Raw genomic sequence first — 26,293 nt, 5'->3', positions numbered from 1 at the left:
TGTCAAGTGTGTCAAGATATGTGAAGGACACACATATATACAGACCAGAGGTGGCTGGTGACTCAAAAAATTGGGGAGGACAAGAGGAAAACCAACATGGAATCTTACAACAGACTGCATCATACTATATCATTGTCCCCCATGAAATCAGAGGGGTGGAGGGCAATTTTTTATGCCAATAAAACAATTTGCTTTCAAAAACAAAAACCCCTGAGTGGTGAAAAGGCTGCTTCTTTAAAGTCAATTAGCATATACATATTGTTTCTAAACAAAGAAGTGCTCATTTTAGCTGTGGAGTGGTTCACAATGTGTCATTATACCAACAAAGTTAATTTCAGTTTTATAGTATTGTTCTATTGTGACAACAGATTTATGTCCTCATCAAAAACAGTCAACGTATCACATGATTTACACCTGTTTCCTATGTATTGTCTCAGTATACAGAAATATATAAAGTGCCACAAAGCCTATAATGTGATACAGGTTCAGATCAGTGCTGAATACTAGAACGATTGAACACTAAAAACACTCACAGATCTAAAAGTGTAGGTTCACATCAGAAAGTATTAATGCATGTATCAAATACATGACTTACACACTCTTATCTATATGCACCACATACAAAATACAGTCTACAAAGCTGATATGTTATCATTTGTTATTCTAGTTACGTTAAGTTTATTACTCAACATACAGATCAGCTTAAAAACGAACTGAAGAAATTGTCACAAGCAAGCAGCCAGAACTCCTGCACACTCATTCACTAATCACACAACATCAACAGGTTACCGAACAACCACTCAATTAAAAACGGGATCGATTCCAAATGAATGAGTGAGTCCAGACAGCTCACTGTAACTTCAACAAGCAAACTACCCACAACACGTTATATGATCTCTGCTGCATTCTTATTAAGGAGATAAATTCACACAACAGCCACACAGAGACATTTAACCATCAGAGATGAAATGAGCGACCAAAGAGAGAGAGAGAGAGAAGCTGTATCTGACTCACGTTATCTGACGTCTTCTTTCTTTCATTGAGATGAAGTATCCATGTCATAACGTCCATTTGTGGCTGTTGGTCATCTTGTTTGTTAGTTAACAGAACTTTGTGGCTGCTGGTTAATCAGTCTGATATCATTAGCAACAATGACAAACAAGCTAACTCTCCCGGTTGTTGCTTCTTTCTCCAGCCTCCCCGGTGGCGTCCTGCTGCTGCTGTGCAGCATAGTCCAAATCCATTCTCCCGTTAGCTTAACAACAGTCCTTAACAGTCCTTCCATGGATGTATTAAGAGTCCATCAGGGCTGCTACAAGAAGCTAACTAATGGAAGCAGCTATCAACTGCTCGATAAAAGAAGTGAAATGCAACTTCTAAATCTGAAAAAATGAAATTTGGTTGTTGAAAGGGACTCAATAAGATTTAATGTTTTACTGATGTGTTTAAAAATATACTTATATAGTTATTTATTTTCTAATATGCTACTCTATCAATTTATCTATATCATACCGATCTTCTTCTCTTACCAGTTCATCACACTCATCTAGGTTACAGTGGTAGAGAATTGAAGATGATATCTGGAAACTATCATTGACCAACATGATGTCAATATTGCATTCTGGTTGTTGATTGGTTAGGGAGGACGTCCTCCCTTGGAGCGTCATTTTAAGTGTCTTGGCCAATCACACATTAGCATGAAAAAAAATGAAATACATTAAATTGATGTAAGAGATCCCGCCCTGCGGAGGACAGCAGGAGCCCATCCTCCTCTGTCCCCCACTCTCCCTCTACTGCCACTCACCACCACTTCACACACACTGCCCTTTCTTGTCCTGCCCTGCAGGTGTCACTGTTGAAGCATTTTAATCAGAATTTCAATAATGGATTTTTTCCAAAGAGAGAAAAAAATATTTTATAAATAACAGTTAGATTTGGTAAGCTCTATATTTCTTGACATATGTGCAGGAATGTGGGCCTGATTGTGGAGTTACACAAAAGTTCAGATAGTAAGACTTAGGATTCATCCTCTGGGGATTGTGAATAATATATGAGACAGAGTATGTGAAGCTATCCTTTAAATGCCATAGCAATCCTGGCAAGGAGATTGGACCAAAGTATTGGACATGTTTCTTTATGTCTATAGTATCAATGCCTGCAATGGTGATCATGTGGAGGAAATGTACAGTGTAATACAGGATTTTATATAGACAAAGATTATGAGGCTAAAATTAAGTTAAACTAGCTACTGCCTATTTGAACCATGTAGACAGAGAGCATTCTCACTTTAGAGTCATCTTTCATGTGGTAAATATGCAAACGAGGGAGAGCAGCATCTGCTGTTTGGCTTGCAACAAGCTGGCTGTCATGTAGGCAGGAACCATGTATTGATTGCCTCATGAAACTGTATTGCTGTGGAAAGAACTATCACATGCCGACAGACTGTGCTGACTACAATTGAGCAGCACAGAGTGAGACCTGGGGAGAGGATTTACAAGCTACTGAAACTGTTTACAAGGCTTGAGTTAATATTGGAGGAGCTCAGGCAAAACATGTTCACCTGCAGACTGAAACAAATCAATGAGAACACTTCTTCTGTGTTCATCTGTTAGTCAGCAGGAGACACTGGGTCAGACCGACAGAAGTTCAGACAGAAATATCTCAACAACTATTGCATGGATTGCTATGAAAATGTTCACATTCATGTGACATTCAGGGTTACCACAAGGACTGTATACTGACTTTGGTGATCCTTTTGTACCACCATGTTGGCATTTGTGGTTTTCAGTGAAATATCCCAACTACTGCATGGATTGCCATGGGATTTGGTTCAGACGTTCATGTTCCTGTCAGGATGAATTGTGATAACTTTGGTGATTCCTTAACGTTTCCTCTAGCACCATCATCAAGTCAAAATTTCAGTGTTGGTGTATAACTAAATGCCTCAGCTGTATTTTTTGTTTAGTGCCAATTAGTGAGCATAAACATGCTAACATGTTGTTAGCATAGACACATAGGGCCCCATTTTCATGGAGTTGCAACTACCAGCCAAGCTGTCACAGTTTGGTATTTTCCTGACTTAGGTTTTCACTTTACCCGTCTGCATGGTATTTTGGTGACCAGCACAGTGCATGGTGCACAGGTGGGAGATTAATTTAAATGAAGCAGCACAAAGCGAGTTGTTGGTATTTTGATATAAATTGGGTCTTTCACATTCTGATTGCACTCTGAATCCAAACTGTTGTGCATGCAAAATATCTGCATGTTTTTCCGGATCTGGATAAGATATCAGATAGAGATCACATGTTCACTTCAAGGTGTAATTGAATTACACTTATTTGTGTAACATGTAACATACATATTTGTATGAAGAGATTCCAGTTAAGAAAAACATCAGACTGTGTTCAGTTTTCCAGTCCAAATGGCAATAAACAACACATTTATGTTTAATCATGCATATTAGTTAAAGCATACAGAAGTCAGTAGATTACAGGCATAATGAGAGGAGTCTGCTGACGTGCATGCACTATGCACTTTGCTGTGCTATAGTAGAGTTTGCACTTCACTGTTTGTACTCTGTCTAATCTCCACAGGCCCTAATAATGTCAAGTCAAAGGTGTTGCCTCTACAGGAAGCCTCTCACACTTGCCATTATGTTTGGCAGAGGCAATAAATGTCTGATGGCCCTCATTCCTCACTCTACAAGGTGAATGATATCTTTCATCTCTCATTATTAATATTTGCTGCTGTAGAGTCAACAAGAGCACACACTTGCTCCCTCCACTCTGCCTAAAGGGGCTTCTTCACCTCCCTCCATCTCTCAGGAAGCAGCAGATATTTCTCATCTTTTTCTCAACCCCCCCCCCCCCCCCCCCCCCCCACACACACACACACACACACACTCCTTTTTTATTTTGTCTGCCAGCAAGTGATTAAAATGTGCCTGCTGCTGCCACAGAGGAACACACTGGCAGAAAGTGCAGCAGCTGAGCCCAGAAGATGAAGACCTTTGTTACATGCTGATGAGCTGAACATGGACAAAAATCTGTGAGAACACAAGGTAACCATGTACAGGTCTGGTGTCTTCTTTCCCTCTAAACCATCCCAATGAGATGTTTGAAACTCTTACTGACAAACACTGGAGCATAAAGTAATGAATAAACCCTGCTAATCTAGGGCTGCATCATATTTTTTTCTGCTCAGAAATGAGATCATGATTTTCTCTCACAATTCTTAGGGACACCATTTTTATAACAAAAAATACAGTATTTATTGCAGTGCATATTGTCTCATGCAGACAGTAGTAAAAGAATGATCATAAGCTATTGGTAAAGGACACACTGCTTTTATGCAACTGCATGAAATCCTAGAAAAGGAGACTGCTTTCCCAATGTCTGATCTGTTTTTAGCAAATCATTTTTCCACCACAAACCTCCAGCAGGTATGAGCTGCTTTAGTTCTGTGTGATCCTCAAGGCTCAGACTGCTCAGGAAGTCGTTCAAATCAGACTGTCATGCTCATGTATGATTCTATAGTTCAGCCTGATCATAAATCTGCTGTGGCCTCAAAATTATGCTTTTTCCACATTTCTGACCTGACTGCTCCTCAACACTTAACAGTAATGTAATATTAGAGCAGGTAGCACAGCATTAAAGGACAGGTTCACAGTTTTTCATTTCTGTCTTAAAGCAACAGTCAGGTGCCCAAATTAATTGGATTGTGTGATTGGAGTGATTGAAACATGTTTTTCTTGCTGTAATCATTCCTCCTGTTCATACTGACCATTAGAAGATCCCTTCATAATGCACTTACAATGCAAATGATGATATAGTCCAAATGAGTCAAATCAAGTAGATATCTATCAATGTTAAAGTCTTTTTAGTGCCAAAGTTCCTCTTTTTGTTACTATGCTTCCACCGCAGCTCAACGATGAAACACTGTCCGAGGAAACACAAAGAGGGAATTTGATGCTAAAAAGACTGTAAATGTGTCAGATATCCACTTGATATGACTAACTCAGACTGCTGAAGCCTCATATAAGCTTCACATCAACTTTTAAATGCATTTTTGCACTAAATGACTGTGTGGACACACTGTGGATTTTGGCCACCATCACTTACATTGAAGCACATTTGAAGGGGATCTTTTAACAGCCAGTATGAACAGGAGGAATGATTACAGTGAAGAAAACCTTTTTCACTGTTCATTTGGACACCTAACTGTTGTTTCAAGACACACTTGAAAATTTTCTGAACCTATCCTTTAAGAGTAGTTGTGGGAGATCATTGAGCAGCATTTCACAGGCAAAGTATTAATCCATTGTTTTGTGGTGCTGACCTGAGTGATATCTTTGGCTAACATTGGCCTCTGTAGTCTTTTTAATGCTCTGCTAAATGTTTGACTGCTTGTGCGATGAGGATTTTCTGCTGAAGTTTTTGTGTGATGTTTCAGGTGATTGTACTAATTAGCAGTGTTCATTTTGCTTGTGAAGTAATGTAGTTGCTTTTACTCATCATCTCTGAATCTGACTCCACACAGCAGACCACACACTTTTTTATGGGGTGGATAAATGTATTAGTCCTCCTTCACCATCTCCAGGTTTCTGACACATTTTTGTTGCTCCTCAGAAACTTTTTCTTTCACCGCATTTTATTCCTCAGTGTCTGACACGTTAGATGTATTTACATCAATTAGTGCAGTACCTGTTCAAAACGTAACTGTTTGGAATGGGCTGATTTTTCAATACCTAGAGAGAACAGTGCCTGTCCCCTAAATGCCTCTCATGCAGACTACCGGTAGACGCTACAATTTACCAATGCTCCCTTAACACTTCAAATGCAGGATCTCGGTAGACGCCACGATTTACCGATGTTCCCTAAACAACTCACACACAAGCTATCAGTAGACTCTGTAATTGACCCACATTCTCTAAACACCTCACGTGCAGGCTATTGGTAGATGCTACAATTTAGCGATGCTCCTTAAACGCCTCACATGCAGAATATTTGGAGACTATAATTTTGAGTTGAGCTGAAGTTGATCGGATGAACTGTAGTGCCTGTTCAAAACATGCCTGAGAACATACATACAGAGGTCCTGCATGTGAGGAATGGGATAAGAGCTTAACTCACTTAACTTTTTCAATTCATTCTCTGAGAATTCTTATCACTAAGGATGTAATCCCATCTCCAACCACAATGTGGGTTGCAATGGCAGAGTGGCGCTGTCTGTATTTCCACTTGTTGAATCTACATGCAGAAGAAGAAGCACAAGCAACGTTGTTTATGAGGTATTTTTATATATTTCTGAACGTGCCTGAGACATCAAGCACTAAGTCTTGAATGTACATACCAAGTTGCGTTTACAGTAATGTTACACAATTCAATAGTAGAACTTAAGTCTCTTAAACATAATCAAGTCATTAACACTGTGGATGTAATCCCACTTCAGACCACAATGTGGGTTGCAATGGCAGAGTGGTGCTGTCCATATTTCTGCTCAATAACATCACGGGCAGAAGAAGAAGCAACTTGTACTACATTGTAGAAGAAACATTGTTTATGAGGTGTTTTTATATATTTCTGAATGTGCTGTCTATATTTCTGTTTGCTGACTCCATTGGCAGGAGAGGCAGCAAATCAACATTATTTATGAGGTATTTTTATATATTTCTCGAGAATTGCTCACCCAAACAGCTTCACACATCAACATTGCACTTCCTTGTTTCCCCAGCAATCCACCTGCCAGGTATTAAGTAGATCAGATGAATGGTTCTCGAGATATGCGAAGGACAAACGTACATACATACAGACACAGACATTCCTTGCTGTATATAGAGAGAAGATATATGTAACCTATGCTCAGTTTGTCATGTTGCATAGCACATAATGTGCATTTGTCATTTGTTGATGCAGCTTGTTTTGATGTAAATGCAAATATGACAGAATCATTATACATAAAAATGCGGTCGCATTAAGACCTGAATCAAGATCGTGATCATATTTAGATTAATTGTTAATTAAGATTCAGATGATGAGATCTGACTTTTGTTTAAAGGATTTTGATGCCCTTATTCTCATATGTGTCCATTACAACTATTGTTCATGATAACAATTTACTTACCAACTCTGTTGTAGAGATTTGTAAAAGGCACAAGAATGACAGAGAGAGGGGCAAGAAGTGCCAGCTTCCTAAAGAAACCTTCTCAGGTGGCTGGTTAATCGTCATTGTAGTGCCACCACCTCATGTAAAGGGCAGATCATATTGTTTGGTGCTGGAAATTTTTAAAGGAATGTTAAAGAAGTAGGTCAGCAGGCCTGGAGTTTCTGCAAAAGAAAAAGGTGATATTTATTAACAAAAATATTAATGAAACAGAAGCAGAAATGAACCCTGGGAAATTCAACAAAAATAACTTAAGCTGAATCTTGCAAATAAAATCTGCAGCCTCACAGCAAGCTGCCATCTTCTCTCATCCCTGCTGCCCACTGAATGGCATTTTGTATGGGGGCTAGATGCTTGGCTTTCAAAGCATACAGAACACCACACAATTATAAACACTGGATTTTTATGTTACTGCAGACAATCACAATCAACTATAAGCACACAAACAATTCATAAGTTCACCAAGTTCATTTATTACAGAACAGTTTTACCTATCTCCCTACATCTTAAAAATGGCCAGTCCCTGACTGCTAAGAGGACCTAATGATGCAAACCTGTTTCCACTATCCCTGATTGAGCAGCCGATCAACTACCAACAACACAGGCAGAAATGAAAGAATGTACAGAGTGGGCTGACCCTTCTACCAGATCATAAACCTGTAAACACAAATAAACCACACATTTCAACCAATGTATTAAATTATTGAAAAAACTGACAAAATTAACAAATTAACAAACATTTTACTGAAAATAATGATGATTTAACTCACAAAACAACGATACTGTTGGGGAACAGGGCCTAGTGAAAAGGTAGAGTAGCAGCCTTTTTTAGTGATCCTTGCCCCCATCCACACTTTGTCAAACTGAGTATGTTAATCAGGGGTAAACCTAAATACCGGTTTTAATATGCCTTCTTAAGCCTGACAGATTTATTGTTGGGATACACTTAAGTTGTATAGAATTGAATTGAACTGACAGCGACATTCCCAACACTTTCTGTGTGAAAACTATGTCACCAGAGTTGGTTTGAAAAGGTCATGTGCATTTTTAGTTTGATTACTGGTAATATATTAGTTTTAAACTTGCTGCCTTGCTTGCTGCTGCAGGGTGTATATGTCTGTATGTCTTTGCATACATGATCATGTATCTTTGTGTATGCACTTGATGTTCCTGCTTGTATTGTTTTTGTGTTGAGTAAACAGGGTTAACATCGGCGAAAACAGAGATGCAACATATCTATTTTTTGTCATGTGCCAAACCTTAAAAGATGGCTTTCTCCAGACTGATAAGCCTCTGACACTCTTCCACAGGGCCAGACAGCCTACCCAGGAGTTGGGGAAGAAGAAATTGTGCATTTATGTTGGTTTCTCATTGTGCAGGGTCATTAAGGTCCCCCACTGTAATCAATAGCAATGTCAGTAGGTGGGATACAGAAGAGAATGCTAACAAGTACTGTATGTGTGTGTGTGTGTGTGTGTGTGTGTGTGTGTGTGTGTGAGGGAGAGAGAGAGAGAGCTGTGTGCTGTTATCAGTATCTCCAGCAGAGGTGGAGCAGCCTTTCATGCGATGATGGATTTGCTCTCAGATCTGGGCTTTTGAATCCAGACACAGTTTGCATTGATAAACAGGCATTAGACTAATCTTCATGGGCTTCACGGTGCTGGAAAAGCAGCATCTAACACTGCCATCACTTTAAGATGAATGTAGTGTGCAGCCATCACCACAGTCTATCTCCACAGCTGACAATGATTTTTGTCATTTTCTTGGTGCCTGTAAATATTCATGAGGCGGCAGTTAAGTTTTCCTTCGTGTTGAGGCAGGTGGTTGGTACAGTTGTTACAAGGCTTTAAAATGCAAGAGTGCATCACTGTAGTCATTAAAGCTGCTCTGTGCAGTCTCATGTTGCAGAGGAAGGTTTGAAAAATGGTCGGTATTCAAATGTCAGTAAAAGCAGGTTTGTCAGGTGATGTAACTGCATAGCAATGCATTTGTGTGTTTGATTGATGGGCTGCATCTAACTATTGTTATTATTGATTAATATATTAGATATTTTCTTTATTGATTGAGTAATTGTTTGTAAGTGAAATGTCAGAAAAAAATCACAATTGCAATTTCCTAAGTTGACATATTCAAATGTATTACTTTGTCCGACCAACAGTTCAAAATCCAAACATATTCAGTTTGTGCAGCTAAAGCTCAATGTTGATTGATGTTGCTAATTGACAGAATCGTCAATTGTTTCAATAATGAAATTTTTTAAGCAAAATGTCAAACATCCACTATTTCTTCTCAGTTTTGAGGATTCAGTTCTTCTCTTTGTCTTATGTGATAGTAAATTACCCAGACTGGGTTTTGGACTGTTGGTCGGACATCAGATCAATTTGAGGACCTCATGTTGGGCTTTCAGTGTCTGACAGAACAGATATGCTTCTATTTTAATCAATACAGATGTCTACACATGCAAGCCATGTAACTACTTGTGTTTTACTTGTGTTGTAAGCGTGTGCTGCTGTTTTCTTCAGTTTTATGTGCATAACTACAGTGATCATGATTGTGATAGTGATTGTGTGTTAGGTTAGGAACACTGCTAAAACATTGGTGAGCTACACGCAGTACTGTGTCAGAATGCATCATGTAGACATAGACAGAGGACTGAAGCTGCTCTGCTAATGTGCTGCTTTGGCTATGCAGGCTGTGCAGATATTGTGTAAGTCTATAGCCATGCCAGCGGCTCTGGGATGCTGGACTAAGGAGCAGTGGTGCTTTAAGCTAGAAGCTAGCATCAGGCACACATAAATTACATTTTGGTTATAAACCAAAGTATTGGCTAAATTAAAAGTTTAACCGGTTGATGATGCTAGATGAAAAGTTAAGGGCTCACCAAAGTTATTGAAAGTCATCCTGACGGGAACAAGAATATCTGTATAATGTCATGGCAATCCATTCAATAGTTGTTAAGCTATTTCTCTCAAAACCCAAAATGTCAACATTATAGTGGTGCAAGAGGGGAAAAGTCCGGGGTTTACTTAAGTCAGCAGGACTCTTCCTCTTAGAACCATGAGTATAGTTGTTGAGATATTTCAATCTGGATCAAAGTGGTGGACTGACCACCTGACTCTGCCATCTCTGGAGCCACTAGTGTGGATAAAAAATATTTAAACAATTAATCAGCAGTCAGAGTTGCTGCTGATTAATATTCTGTTGATCGATAGATGATTTCATTTCTAGTCTGCACTATCTCACCATATAATTAAGGTAACTCTTCACTCAGTGTATGTGAAAAGTGTGCCTAGATCTATACATTTATATGGACAAGTTCATATGATTGTATTTGCAAGTTGGCAATAGATACATATAAACATCTGTATGGACTTAACAGTGCAGAGGTGTAGTTAGCTGCCTGGCCATGCAATGCTGTCAAAGTTAGTTGTAAAGAAATAGAAATGTAGGAATTGTAGAAATCTATTTTAAAATGAACAGGCAGCTAGTGTAGAGAAGGAGGTGTAATGTTATGTGCAATAATCAAGACGCAATAAAATCAAAGAGTGTAAAAGACTCTAAGGATCGTTGAAACCAAGGATAGTACACACATTACGACATAGGAGTGAACTATGAATATGATTTGCATGTGATCACTGATCAAGTCGGTTCCACTGTGGGTCTGTTGTTTTTGACAGTCAGCAGATAAAATCATATAGTATGTGATATGTGCAGTCCTCTTCATTGATTTGCAACATTTCCCACAATGACATATGCCATGTGTTGCTTGATGCAGGGTCATATTTACTTTGCAGTGACCAATTTGGCACATTTCATCTGACTTTCACCTCAGTCCAGTTTGGCCTCAGGTAATTTTACCATTACCATGAAAACATTATTTGTCTTACAGCTGAACCGTGAGAAATCGCTCAGTATTTCACCTCATTGTAGAAATCCACCAGAAAGATTTCTTGCAGCACTTAAACAAATCTCAAAGGAAAAAACCCAGGTGTTGCTGTTTACCTAGCATTCTAAGCTTCATCCGGTGTCACAACATGACTGCCAGGCCTGGCCACATTTGAAAGCACTGGCCCCGGCAAAGACCAGATTCTGCTATGACATGACACAACTAAATGCTGCTGTCAGAGTCAGGCTCTCCATGAAACTAATCCATTTGCAGTGAACACTTCAATCTGACTGTCTGTGTATCAACCTATGCAAGGTCACATCCAAACCTTGGTCAACCTGTATGTGAACCCAGATGAGGGTTTGCTTTAGTCAGGCTGAAGAGTTTGCAGGTCCCATACAATCTGCATATTTCATTTAACAAGGCAGTCATACTTGCTTCATGGCATGAGCAGGAGTATCAGAGTTATACCCTGGTCATCCATCAAGGTGTTACAAAAGAGCAATTGATATGGTGAGTGGCGTTAATGTGTGACAAGCATGCTCCCTCCTCACACTGTAGCAACTTCAAGTAGCATGTGGCCTGTCAGCAGATCTGAGCTTACCTTAATACACTCGCAGTGATGTAGACATGAGCTAGGGAGGTGACGTATCACAGTCCTGGACCATAGGTCACATCACTCATGTCATGTCAGGAAATATTCAGACACAGACTTTGTTTGTAAATAGTTAGTGCGTGTTGGGCAAAACTGGCAGTTTATACCCCTTGTTCTGCAAAACATTGGACCCCCAGCACAGTAAATAATGTGAGAAAAAGTGTACCTGCGGTCTTAAAAAGCCAGAGCCAACCTTAGTTCATTTTATTAGTTATTGCCGGACTTGTTTTAGCTTCTGGTATAATTTACTCTTATAATTATAATTTTATAATTGAAAGTGCAGAGAGACATGGAACATGGGCAGAGAGACTGGTATGATACTTTGGATTGAACGTGTGAAATGTGAGCCAGTGCATGTCCAACATAAAACAAGAGTTATGTATGTAACTAAGATTCTATGACTCTAAAACACTGCTAGGTGTATTATTTGGGCATTAACACTGAAAACTGCTGAAACGCATCAGTGTATGCAGGGCTGAAGACAGATGGACACCGAAGCAACAGAGCTATGAGGGGTTTGTCTGTGGTTGTGGGGTAACTGCGGGGGCAGGGACTGCCAGGTTATATATTTATTCTGGACTTTGTACACATAAAGTGATGGGTTTGAATGCAGTTTTTGAAGATTTGAAGAGGGTGTGTTTAAGCATTAGATCTAATTTGTTGTTGTAGGAGGGGTCAAATAGTTTACTCCTGTAGTGCTTGTCAGTCTCCACCCAACCAAAGAAATAAATACAACGGGCCTTCAGGGTTCAGCATGCTTGAAACAAACAAGGTTGTGTGATGTGTTGTCCTGTTCTACATGGTCACACTCAAAGGTGGTGTGAAAAGCCTGTCATCATTGCCTCCTACTGGCTCCACTGGGATGTGTAGGTGTCTGTGGATGATTGACAGCAGCTTGCAGCCTGAGCTCAGACAGCACCAATGGGGCAATGAGACAAAGTATGTGCACTGTAGCCTACATGGACAGACAGTGTATTGTTAGCAGTGGTATTGAAGAGTAAGAACCACACTAGCATCTAACTGGACTGGAGTGACATTTAGGAATGTTTACATCCTGTTTAATGGGCTGCATCTGAGCAGCTAATTAGCTATCTAGCTGTTAACTGATGTTAGCGGTGCACTTCTGGTGAATGTTTGGTCGGTGGCTCGTTCAACAAGCTAAAGTGCAGGACAAGACGTGTACTCATGTTTGTAAGTTAGATAAGGAGACTTTGACAGGAAAGCTAATGTGGGTTGTTGTTTAGATTCTGTGGGTCTTGTGTTGTGTAGTAGGATGCTATCAGGCTCAGTGTGACTATGGTATAACACCGTTTTCTTCTTCTTCTTCTCATTATTATTATTACTGGGTTTTTTGTTGTCGTTGTTGTTGTTTTTTGATTTGTTTTTTCTATGTGATTTGTGTAGATATAAAGTAAATTGTGCATTTAATTTGATTGTAAGTCTTCATTACTCCCTTTACATGTTCTGTTATTTCAGAATATTTTTTAAAAAAAAGAACGCCACGTTAATGCTTTATGCAAAGATTTTATTGGCTTTATTGAGGTCTCCAGCTACACAGATGGATAACAAACAGTATTCTAATTAATGCAAAACTAGGGGTGTCATCATTAAACTAAAACACATAAAATATAAGTTTCTTCGTTTTTGGTTTCTAATTTTTTTTTCTCAAAGGAGAACAAAGAACAAATGATTTACAAGGCAGATTTGTATGCTGTAACACACAAAAAGACAATGCTTATTAATTTTAGTTGGACTTTAAAGAGTGGAGTAGAGAAGTTACAAGTCTTTGCTTATCTAAGAATCAAGTGGCAACCTCCAGGGCTGAAAAATGAAGCCAACACAGAAGCACCAAAAACTGCAGTTCCTTGAATGGCCACTTGAGGCTGGCTCCAAAAGTGAGTCAATCCCCATAGACCCCCATGTTAAAATGCCCAACTTTACAGCAGAAATAAACATGTTTATAGCCTGGTACAAAAAACGGTTTTGGTCTATAGACAATTTCTCTGTTCATGACAACTGTACAGGGTGTGAATTTTATATAAATCACCTGTTTAAATTTTATTAAGGCTTAAAGTTATGCATAATGAAGGGTGTGGCCGCTTTGAGTGACAGGTGGGTGCTGTCACAGACAAGTTGCAACCACAGTGACAATGTTGGTTAGGTAACATAACCATGGCGTAACCCCAGATTCACAGAGTATAGATGTAGCTGTTGCTATTGCTATTTTAGTGTTTTCAGTTCATGAAAGTTAATTGTAACATTTTGGTCACCTAAGAAAGTCTTGTTCAGTGTTTGATAGTACTAAAAGACCCTCTAAGGAGTCAGATGTTCAGATTTTTACCAGTAAGTACATTTTGTTTTAAGCCTGTTTTTCGCTTGTGACAATTAGCATTAGCATTAGCATTATCACAGTTAGACTGTAAATGCACCGCGCTAACCAAGCTAGCAGCCAGCCACTAGCATTATGATCAGCTCCACCCTCTCGTCCAAATATGGTCACTTCTTCAAAATGGGAGTCCACAAACCAATGGGTGGCATCACGGTGACTTCATCCATTATTTCTTACAGTCTGTGCTAATGATAAGCTACAGTTATTGACAGTACAAGAAATACAAACAAGGACAGGCTCCATTGTGTGGGCATTGTTTGATTGGTTTTAGGGTGCTGTCTTCTGCATCCTTTTTTTACACCCCATTTACTTGTGTGGCGGTGGGATCAGGAGAAGCTAGTGTTTTAGTGAATTAGTGTGTATTACAGGGCAGCATCCGTAAGGAAAGAGAATACAAAATATTTATTTTTACAGTTAATTTCATATTGTATAACTTCCATAGAAGTAATGAATTCTGAAGTCTGAAGTTTGAATTAAGCTTTGTGGCTGGTTGGGCATTGCACATGCACCCTCCATTGCCGCCACACATCAATCAATCTATCAATCAATCAATTTTTATTTATATAGCGCCAAATCATCTCAGGGCACTTTTCACATAGAGCAGGTCTAGATCATACACATCTGGCCAATCACCTGCTAAAATGGGCATGATTATTTTATACCATGGGGTTCACATGCTATTTAATTGATTAATTAAGTATTTAATATGATTCAACATGCACTTTTGAATCATACTGAGGCCCATAGACACTGTATGAATTTAATTTAGAAATAAGGATGCATGCTATTATATTAAGACTATTTAATTAATATAATGTAATGTATTATTGACGGAAAATTCAAATCAGTAGAAACTGGTGCCAGTGACACATCCTGATATCAGCATACAGCTGACCAAGATGAAAAGACAATACCAGAGTGAAGGCCAGAAATAGCACAAAAAAAAATTACTACCAATAATGGTGGACAAACATCTGTGTTTGGAACAGCAACCCTTCAGCCTTCAAGATTGTTTTCCATCATTGTTAACAGTGGAACACTGGCTGTCTGTGTATCGATAATTACGAGTATCCTCTGGCAGCTCAAACATCCCTGACGTTCTCAAGATCAGCACCTTGGACAGCAGTCATGCTGCACAAGGTTTTAAATGAGCTGTACGAGTCAGAGGGTTATAGGCTGATTTACTGATCACAGCTGAACATATTAAATATTTTAGATCAGTAAAACTGAATCAGTCAGTCATCTTTCAAAATCTACACACAGCTCCCCAATAGCATAAAATTAATCTCAAGATCAATACCAGTCTTTTGTTTCCATAGTGATATGCTATAACTAAGTTATTACATTATTACAATTTCATTTAGCAGATGCTTTTATCCAAAGCAATGTACATCTGAGAACACAAGCAAGGATCTAGTCTGGAGAGAACAATGCAACTAAGTGCCATAAAGCTAAATTTGAGTCCAACAGCATGTAGGTGCCAACAGGGAGTGCACAGAGGCAATGCATAGAGTGCATAGAAGCAGATTTTTCTTTTTTCTTCTTCAGTCCATCAAACACAGAGGTGTTCGTGAAAGAGCTAGGTCTTTTCTTAAAGATTGAGAGGGATGCTGCAGATCAAACAGAGTTTACTAACCCGTTCCACCAAAGGGGAACTACAGAAGAGAAGAGTCTGGTTAGCAGCTTAGGGCCTGCTGAGGTGGTGGTGCCAGGCGCCTTTCATTGGCAGAGTGTAGTGAGCAGGAGGAAGCATAGACTTCGACCTGGTAGACTAAGTCACACTTTTATGAGGTTAGTCACACTTTGGAGTCTGTCATATTGTAATGTTTGTACTGTATATGTGTGCAGAGTAACTGGGAAGTTGCAGCTCTCAGCAGGTGTAAAAATTCGCCAGTGAAACTTTGTTTCCAGGGACTGATTGACCACTCCAATAGTGTTTTCACTTCTGTTGCCTGACTACACAGACTGGGCTTGATTGACAGCTCCCTCACTCTCCTGTTAGTTTTGTTGGGCCTATTAAGCTCATTTCCACCATTATCATTGTTATTAGCGTGTAGTGATGAGTCACATAATTTTAAGCAGAGCTCCACCTAATTGGCCTATATAGTGTTGTCAGCGTATTGTTGTTGTGCAGGGCCTTTAACAAATGACTAGTTTTCATAATCTTTGTTCAGTGGATGTATATGATGTTTAGTTTGTCAGGAAGATTTTTGCAGGCTTTCTATCATTGCTATGGTGGTTGCTAGGGACGCTGCTGTTTGCTTTGGATGCTGCTATTGCTGAAACCATGTAGTTGCATGTTGTTTGAATCATTGTCTTTGTGTTGTGTAGTTATCTGAGCTGTTCTGTCATTTGTGTTATTTTATGTCACTGTTTGATGATGTTCTTTCAATAAAAAAAAACATAAATTTGAAGCTTTGTTATTGGCTGACTAGAGGACCTGCTGCCAGGAAGTATTTTCCCCTCAATAATTAACGATAGGTTAATGTTATGGCCAGAAGTAGTGGTGTTCCTGTCACCAGATCAGTTTCCCCCGCGGTCAACATAGGCTTCAATTCATGTTACCATAGAAACTGCTCTGAGATCAGTTCTAATTGCAGGGAAGTTAGCCGTTAATCTACTGCAATTGTTAACATATTGGTAAGCGTTCAGTTTAATACATGCATGATGTGCCTGAACAAACATTTTGAATCCATAACAAACAAGCTCCTTAAACACAGTTTGAAGCACTGCATAACTCCTGCCAATGCTGAACACCAACCCAAAACCCCATTTCTAGAATACTAGCTGAAATACGTATCTAAAATAAACCAATCTCTTTACATTTTCTTAACATAGATTATCTAGATGCAGTGTAATTACTAGATCAGCTAGATATTTGATATATTTAGTATATAGAGTGCTGCTTGCAAGTTTGTGAACCCTTTAGAATTAGCTCTATTTCTGCAAAAATATGACCTAAAACTTGATCCTAAAACAAGATAAAGAGACATCAGTTAAACAAATGATAGAAAAACCCTGCAGTTGTTTATTTATTGAGGAAAATGATCCAATGTTACATATTTGTATGAGGCAAAAGTATTTTAACCTCTAGGATAATCAATTTATTTGAAGGGGAAATTAGAGTTGGATGTTTCAATCAATGGGATGACAATCAAGTGGCTCTAGGGGATTATAATTTTTTGAAAAATGTTAGTGTTTTTCCTTGAATCAGAAGTTGTAAATACTGTATTGAAAGTATAATAAGGAGTTTAAGGGATGGTAAACACATTTATGTAATTTTAAATATCCAATTGTTAAATGGGTGAAAATTAAGTTTAACCATATTTTGCCCATTATTGACAGCGCCCCCAGTTGTTGACTCTACTCGCATCATAGCAGTGAGTAGACAGATGGTCCCATATCTGTAGCCCCTTTTGTTGCTGAATTATAAGCCTTCCAACATGCACCAAGGTCAAGGTTCAAATGTCAGTATTTCAAAGCAGGAGCGATGTTGAGTCTTAATATGTTACTCTCCAGGCCAAGACCTTTCCAATGATGTATTTGGTTTAGCTCTATGACAAAGTTTTAATTTTCTCATTTCATGGACACAAGCCATCCCAGGCCTACTTTCAGAAAGCACGTTGAAGGCCCAAGAAATAAAATGAAGTTTCTTCTTCATTTGTTTGTTTTGTTTTTCAGTCGAAATAGTAACCAAAATGAGTCAGCCTCAGAGATTACAATACTGCTCAAAATCTAGGCATTACTACATGCTTGAAGGAAGGCCTGAAGTGCTTGGGTTAGAGTTGGGTTTAGGGTTAGGGCTGAAAAGACCAACCTGTTCTTGTTCCTACGTCACTAAATACCGATGCATGCAAAGGCTACTATTTACACAACCCTGGAGATTTTTTGTATCTTTATGATTCTTGATTTTGGTATTTTATGTCAGCATGACAAAGCCCATTCAATCTGCATTTTTTTTCTTAGCCAATGCAAGTGTACAAAGCATGTGTCTTGGCGTTTGCTCCCAAAAAACGCACCATAGAAGAATAAAACCAGACAAAAGTAAGCTAATAATGATGATAACGAAACAAAGTAATATTAAAATTAAACTGAAATTTTAAAATCTATTTACGGAATGGAATAGTAATAGTTAAAATAAATAGTAGTTAGGGTGCTTCATTGGATGATGTGGCTCAGTATTAATTGAGGAGGACTATGTTTTAAGAAAGATGATCTCATATTAAATATCCTCAGCCACATATTTTTGGAAATATAAAATTAAATGAGCAACTTCACATTTTACAATCACAGGCCATAAAATGTTTATTATTAACATATAGTGGTGTTTGGATTCGGGTTGTGGCGGGTCTGCAGCATTTTGAAATAGAATGAAGCCCACCGAGGGCAGACAACCCAAAACCCCAACTTTACCCAAACTTTATTTCTCAGAATTGAAGGAGAAATAAGTAAGACTGGTGGCCATAACATTAACCTATCATATTATTGAGTTATCAGGACACCCTCATGTTTTTGTGTTGAAAAATGTTAAAGATATTAAAAGAAAACCTTAACAATTTACAATTTACAACCTTAACAATCAATTTATCCCTGGGGTTTTCTAAACTCTATGTTCATTTATCGAAAGAACATCATCAAACAGTTAATAGATAACTACACAACGCAAAGACAATGATTCAAACAAGACGCAACTATGTAGTTTCAGCAGTAGTAGCGTCCATAGAAACCACCATAGCAACGATAGAAAGAATTAAAAAATCTTTGTAATAACTGGCAACTATACATCACATACATTCACTGAACGAAGATTATGAAAATAAAATGCACATTTCTTGATAGAAATGTTATCAAAATGTATTTTAATGCTGAAACTATCTCAAAATATTGCATTCCCCACCACTGAGAATAAAAGGAATGGCAGTCATTTTTGTCTGTTTTTGCAGACAGAAACTTGACAGTTGTGACATGGATGCAGACCAATAGAAAGGAATAGGCCAAAAAAACCATAGCCATCTCACAATTTTAGAGCTGTTATTGTGTAACTAATGCGTTTTGTGCTGTGGACCAATGTGGCTATCACACATTTTGATGTGAGACTGGGTTGTCTTTTGTCTGCTTAATAATATCTTGGCTGTTTCATCATTTTTTATCATGTTGTTTCCAAGAGGTATTTTTGCTCTTTGTAGTCTCTGGGCTTGTTATTGTTTGATATAGAGCCCCTGAATCTACAGAGAATTGAATATACTCTATCCCCTGAATATATCAAAGCACACAGACATCCCACAGTTATGACTCACCCAAATAAATGTTGAGATCTTGAAAAATCTTGCAGTGTCATCACTAAGAAAATGTGTGACGTGTCAAGATCAGTTTATCTAGAAAAATGTGCAACAGAAACCATGGCATTACAGAAGGTCTAAGTTGAAGCAGGTAGTAGGTCTGTAAACTGTGGTGAATGCTAACAGACAGTTTGCGTAATATTATTACTGTTCACCTTTGTTTTTTCATTAGTATAAGTAGCCTGTTTTTGGGTTGTTGTTTTTTTACAGATTGTCTGAATGCTAATGTTTTGCCTGTTGGACCTGTTTTTATATGTCAGTGTTCTGAGATGACATGACATCATTGGTGGGTGTGGTTACAGGTGCAACAGAGCACACCACAGCCAACCATACCCATCGGTGATGCTGAATGTGGTCAAAGGTGAAACAGGCTTGACAGTTTCAACTAGAAAACACTGCTTTTCAGCCTGGTGTTAAGTTGGTCTTTAAGTACAATCTTATTGTAACTGATAGAACACATGGCCAGAGTTTTAATAATAAAACCAAATTGTGAAAAATCTTAGTTAAATGGGTTGAGTGAATTGTGATTTTTGGTCTATGCCTGAAACTGCTACACCTTCAGAGTGCCCAAGAACACAGTCCAATGTATTCACTTTTGGAAGGGATCACCGTAGGGCATTTATGAAATGGAGGAATAATTACAACAACCAATAACTCTCAACCTACAGGATGTTAGTTTTGTGTTAAAAGAGGAAAAAAAATCCACACCCTCTTTTCACCTTGTCAGTAATGACAGGTTTATGGAACATGTGTTTCTTGGAACAGAGGTTAACAATACATTAAGCAGTGATTGCCCTCGTTGATTGGGAAACCCACTGCTGATCAGTACTTCCATCAGATGAGAACTTCTTTTGCATTTCATTATTTAGCTCACTGAGCTGTGTAGCCTGGTCAGGTCTGATGTCTGCCCTGTGCTAGTCTGACATGTTGTGCCAGCATGACCACTTGCAGTGCATACAGAAAAGCTTAGCTGAGGGAAGAAACAGGTTTTGCTGCGGGGATTACAGACATTAAGACCTGACATCAGAGAAAAAAAAGCTAGCGCTGACGCTCGCCTTTCACGCATCTTTACATAATTAGTGCAGAGCTACCTTCAATGGGCAGAGAGCTCTCTGCAGACGAACTGAGCCTGAGGGCTTGAATGCCACCTCCAATGAATTCCCTACATCAGCAATTGACTGAATCATCCACCTTTTTATACATCTCTCGCTCTGCCACTCTTTCGGCTACACAGTGTCACACAGAGAGCCTGTCTTACGCTTTCATTCACTCTCTCTTAATTTTCTTACTTACTGAATCAGCAAAGTTTATCCACCTGAAAGAGCTTTTTCTCTTTACCCTGCTCCCCCTCTCTCTAAACGCTGACTTCTCCCATGCCGTGTTCCAATTACTCCATGCTGTCATAAAGCCGGACTGTACCTCCTTATCGCTCCAGCAAGAGAAGGAGAGGGAGAGAGGTCTTCAGCTGGGCTTATCAAAATGCTAATGCATTTGAAAGGAAACATTAGTCTTCCCTGAGTAAAGGAGGCTGGAAGAAAGCGCGTTTTTAAATGTCTGCCTGTTTCATCTTGTAAAAGTGGCACTATCTCCCCCCAGGATTGCCAGATACTCAGGTGCAACTTTCGACACATTATTCATTCCCTTGCAGGGGCTGTTGTTGGGGGTGAGAGGCATTGGAGCCCAATGAGAATTTCTCAGCACCCTCAATCACTCTGCGTAAGAGCTTTAAAAATAAAGGAATGGGAAATGCACATCAGGAATAGGAAATGGAAACATGAGTAACTCATTGCTCTTTGCAAAAATTGACTTGTGTATGTTGGTCATGTGTTTTCAACTGCCACATTTTAATCTGGATATATGGTCTGCAGTGGTGGCATAAAGGTAATTTGGCATCATGTCATTTTTAAGTGGCAGAGTGAACAGCTGAGTGAAGCCTTTTATGCATAGCAAAGTGTACCCTGAATTTTGCTCTTTTACCAATAGCAACACATTTTTCTGGGCACGTCACAACAGTTCTTTGCAGTTCATTAACAACATGGTGTTAATGTTTTCAAAGATTTAAAATTATGATACAGACAATAATAATAAGTTCATATCATTCTGAATTAACTGCCAAGTGTGACTTGTAAAGTCAAAACACACACACAGGTTTGCTCAAGTCACTTTTGGGGTATTTACATAGACTTACATTAATTTCTTGGAGACTTACCCTAACTGAATAATACACCAGGCACCAGGCTTGTATTTCAGGCACCTGAAATACACCAGGCACAAATGCGATGCACATAGGCGGGGTGGAGCAGGGTTTTCTACCTGCTACACAGACTCCATCTCCGTCACTGTATGCATATTGAGATGCCATGTAATAATGCAGTTGGTTATGCAGGGTTTGGAAGTGTAGGCTCTTTTAACAGGTACTGAATTTATTAACTATATAATTATAGAAAAAACAAAGACTAGCTTTACAAAAATAGAGATGAGTCATGTGACGCCTGCACGGGTGTGCACGGCTTCCATGGTCAATGTAGCAGCTTCAGTTGATTATAATGGTCGCACTCTGCTGCAGCCATGCTGTGACAGACTTGTCGCGCCATGTCTGTGCCTGGTGTATTTTGGCCATAACCCTAACCATAAGCACTACTTGCCTAATCCATCTCTTACCCTAACCTTCACTTAACTCTAACCTTAACCACTGACCCAAAAATCAGCGTTTTACCAATTGGAGACATGGCTTTTGTCCCCAACTGCACAAGCCATCTCCAATGGCCTCAAGTCTGGTATGCATCCCTGAAAGTGACTTAAGTTCCACACACACACACACACACACACACACACACACACACACAAAAGAGACAAATTTAGCTGGGCATCCGGTAAGAGGGTTTTACATTTCGTTTGATGTTGCATCCTGGCTGGTCCTTGGTTAGGAATTGGCTCTAGCCAGATGGAGTCTGGCAGCACAACATGCACTGAACACATTAGATAACTTGGACATCTCACTCAACTGGCTCTCTGTGTGTGGAGAGAAGAGAGAAAGGGGAAAGGAACAGCAGCATGCAAAATGGCACTGCACATCAAAGGGCTCTGCTGTGATACAAACAGAAGCTCAGTGTTTCTGCCAACAGAGACTGCTGCTAATACTGGGCTGTGTGCGTGTGTGCATGTGAATGCATATGTGTGTGTTTGCATTTGAGTGCCTGATCTCTCTAAGACTCTTACTCAGCCAGCCTGAAGTCTGACACCTTGAATTCCACCCAGTAAATAACTGAGCCATCTTCAAGCAGACATCCATTTAGTTCTGGGCTCTGCTTCAGCCATATGATACACCCAAACTTTACATAATATGTGCATGTGCACTGTGCACACTTAAACACACAATATGTACACATCTCCTTTGTAAAAGGTTGGCACAATTTGGATTAAAGGACGGCTTCAAAATGTTTAAGTCTGTCTTAAAACAACAGTCAGGAGCCCAAATGAACATTGAAACAAGTTTATCTGGCTGTAATCATTCCTCCTGTTCATACTGACCATTAAAAGATCCCTTCATAATGCACTTACAATGTAAGTGATGGGGGACAAGATCAACAGTCCTCCTTCTGTGCAAAAATGTATTTAAAAGTTTATCTGAAACTAATATGAAGCTTCAGCGTCCAAATGAGTCAAATCAAGTAGATATCTTTCAACGTTACAGTCTTTTTAGTGCCAAAGTTCCTCTTTTTGTTACTATACTTCCACCACAGCTCAACAGGGAAACACTGACAGAGGAAACACAAAGAGGGAATTTGATGCTAAAAAGACTGTAAATGTGACTAACATTAACATGTTTTCATCACTTGAAACTTCACATATAACTTTAACCATAGGATATAACTGAACACAAATGGATTTTTCTTTTTCAGAACTAGAACTTTTCCAAGTTAGAGTGACAAGTTACTCACATATCATTTACTTACTTACAGTACCAATCAAAAGTTTGGACACACCTTCCTATTCACTTGAATGAGAAAGTGTTGAATGAGTCAGGCCTGATCCATCTGTATTGTGAACCCAGAAAGATTTCTAGATCTGAAACTGACCCCCCTTCAGTCCACCATCACTTCATATAGATGATCACTTTATTAATCCCTGCAGTGAAAACTAGTTAAGGTAGTTTAGGGCTTCAACTAACAGTTATTTTTCATGATCAGTTAATCTGATTAATTGACTAATCATTTTTGTCTATGGAGTGTCAGAAAAAAATTAAAAACCTTATCATTTCTTATTTCTTTCAAATGTTTTGTACAACCAACAGTCCAAAACCCAAAGATATTCCCTTTACTATCATGTATGATAGAAAAGCATGACTAATGATTGACTGACTAATCATTGCAGCTCTAAGACATTTAATAGATCTTGTTTCAGTCCTGAGTAAATTTTTACTTTTACTGAAACTATTGAGTCATTTCAGGTAATATATCCAGTCTGATGTCATTTCCATTTCAAGTCAGATGGCAAATGCAATGTTGAATGGTTCGTGGTAGGTGCACTGGAATATTGTTTTTTGGTTTAATGTGGTTTACCCTGCACCAGCTGGCACCCAGGAGAGAAGTGTTGACTTGAAATCTCTGATTAGATAATCTGATCTTCATCCATGTCCCTGTTGAGTTAGCAGTGTCCATTTTGGTCTAAAGTCAGGACAGGATTCTCGTCATCACCTCCCCATACCCATTAGCCTGGAGGTGTCTAGGAACAGCAACTTACCACTTACAACTTACCATCCTCTTCCTGTTCACTTCTGAACTGAAGGTGTGTGTGTGTGTGTGTGTTGATGTTATTAATATGTTACAAACTTTTTTTGGTCCTGTGGAGTTGTTTCTTGTGTTGCAGTAACAGCAGTCCCTCTATCTTAAATTAAGCATGTATGCTTCTGGCTTTTATGGCAAATGATAACTGAGAAAGACAGACAATTTTGAGGCAGTAAAAGATGGTGCCCACCTTATGTGTTTCCTGAAAGGGTGACAAACAGTGCTCAAGCATCAAAATGTTCAGTTGTGATCGTCTTCTCTTGGGTAACTTTCAAGATGGCACATTCTCTTCCTTCTGGTGCCGACTGGTACATGCACATAGACATGTCAAATACACATATGCACCAAATTTCACTTACGCACACACCACATCATTTATCTCCTGTGAGACCAATTACCCATCAACTCAATAACTGGAACTGCCACAGCTGTCAGTGCCAGCCATATTGCGGAAGGATGGCTACTATGCTGTGTGTACACACACACACACACACACACACACACACATACACACACACACACACACACACACACACACACACACACACACACTCATTCTTCTGTGAGGACTGATTTATTTTCAGCCATGGCATAAAGCAGGATGTGTTCTGGTTAAAATTCTGTGTAAGGATGACATGCAGGTTCCTGACTAGATTATCCCAGCACTGAACCACCACTCCACCTGGAACAAAAGCAGGATCAGAAGTGGGTTTCATTGAGTGGAAAGACCTAGAAATGCAGGAGGGGATGTCATGGTAATCACAAAAACATTGCATCATCTTTCTGTCAGTTACTTTATAGTATCATCAAGACATCAAATGAGAGTTTTGTGTAGGTTTTACACTGAACAGAGGTTAAATATTAACATCAGATGACCAATTTTACTAGTAAATGTGTAAAAACACTGCAGTTCAATGATGGAATGTGCCTTTGATGAGAACATGGACGCATGTGGAATGATTAGCATATTTGAATTCATGATATTGTAACATCAGCACAAATGGACTAGTACTAACATGTCGTCAGTTTGTTGGGATGGTTTATGTGAAACCAGTATCTTCCTCTAAGGTGAGTAAATACCAAATACCAGGTAAGAGGCTACAACAGAGCATCGGAATTTTACCCCTACACTGCATGTGCTAAGCACTCAGAAGAAGTCTGACAGCATCCAATTCACAATCAAGACAGTTTGGAAGAAAATAGGCTTGGCAATTAAAAAGATACTTTGGGTTGCAGTTAGTGCCTGGTGGCATAGTAAAGTTCATTTTCATGTCCCCATGAGATACTGTAGATTGTGCTGGAAGCTTGGTAACGCAGTGACTACTTGCACTCTTGTTTCGCTCACCAAACAATGAGTTCTGTTGGGCCTCAAACCATGAGGTCACACAGAGAAGGCCTACATGTAACCTGTGAGGCCTGACCACGAGGTGCTTGTTCCTTTGTTTCCCCCGAGACAAAGGAATAGCACCAAAAATGTTGCTTACAGACAATGGGAGTCCATTGCAAACTCCATTTCCAAGGATGCTTTGCGATTTTCACACCTCAGCAGGGAACAGTCAACGTACAGTCTCATTTGGGGAGACGCTCCTGCACAGCGGAGCCGCCCCTTTAAAAACTGAACGTGCCCTGAAGCACACGCCTTTCCCATGTCACTGAGCTAGGGGTAACTTCTGTTCCTCTGTGAGTCAGCTGACTAAAGGGGGTACCCCACGCACGTGTTTTCCCCTCATTGAAGACTTCCCTTGCCAGACGAGACGAGACTTCGCCTGTGTTCACCCGAACACATTCCTGGATCCGAGAGAGACCGCTGCTGCAACCAGCGTCCTCAAATTCCCTCGAGACGGAAGAAACTTCTTCACCAAGTCGACTCTGCTGTTCTCTCCGCCACGCTGCCGAGAGCCAGCTGCTGTGCTTTTCGCCGACCGTGCAAGAATGGCCACTGTCTGCATCCGAGCCCAGGACAAAGCCGGACATAATGATGGACTACACACAAACCCTGCTCGCTTTCTGAAGCGACCAAGTAAGAGGCATAAGTCTGGGCAGAGGCAGTGTAAATTGTGTGTTCTTATCAGCATC

The 26,293-nt window shown here is 39.5% G+C and overlaps 1 long non-coding RNA gene across 1 annotated transcript; it reads left to right on the top strand.

Annotated features, from left to right (window-relative positions):
- The first annotated feature begins 7,468 nt into the window (after positions 1-7,468).
- On the top strand, positions 7,469-25,694 carry LOC122966976. Its single transcript, XR_006398502.1, has 3 exons — positions 7,469-7,626; positions 17,306-17,310; positions 25,683-25,694. It is a non-coding gene; the product is annotated as an uncharacterized LOC122966976 (long non-coding RNA).
- The last annotated feature ends 599 nt before the right edge of the window (positions 25,695-26,293 follow it).

This window comes from Thunnus albacares, chromosome 17 (assembly GCF_914725855.1).
Source record: "Thunnus albacares chromosome 17, fThuAlb1.1, whole genome shotgun sequence".
In the NCBI taxonomy this organism is placed as follows: domain Eukaryota; kingdom Metazoa; phylum Chordata; class Actinopteri; order Scombriformes; family Scombridae; genus Thunnus; species Thunnus albacares.
This window is presented reverse-complemented; position numbering and strand designations above follow the sequence as displayed.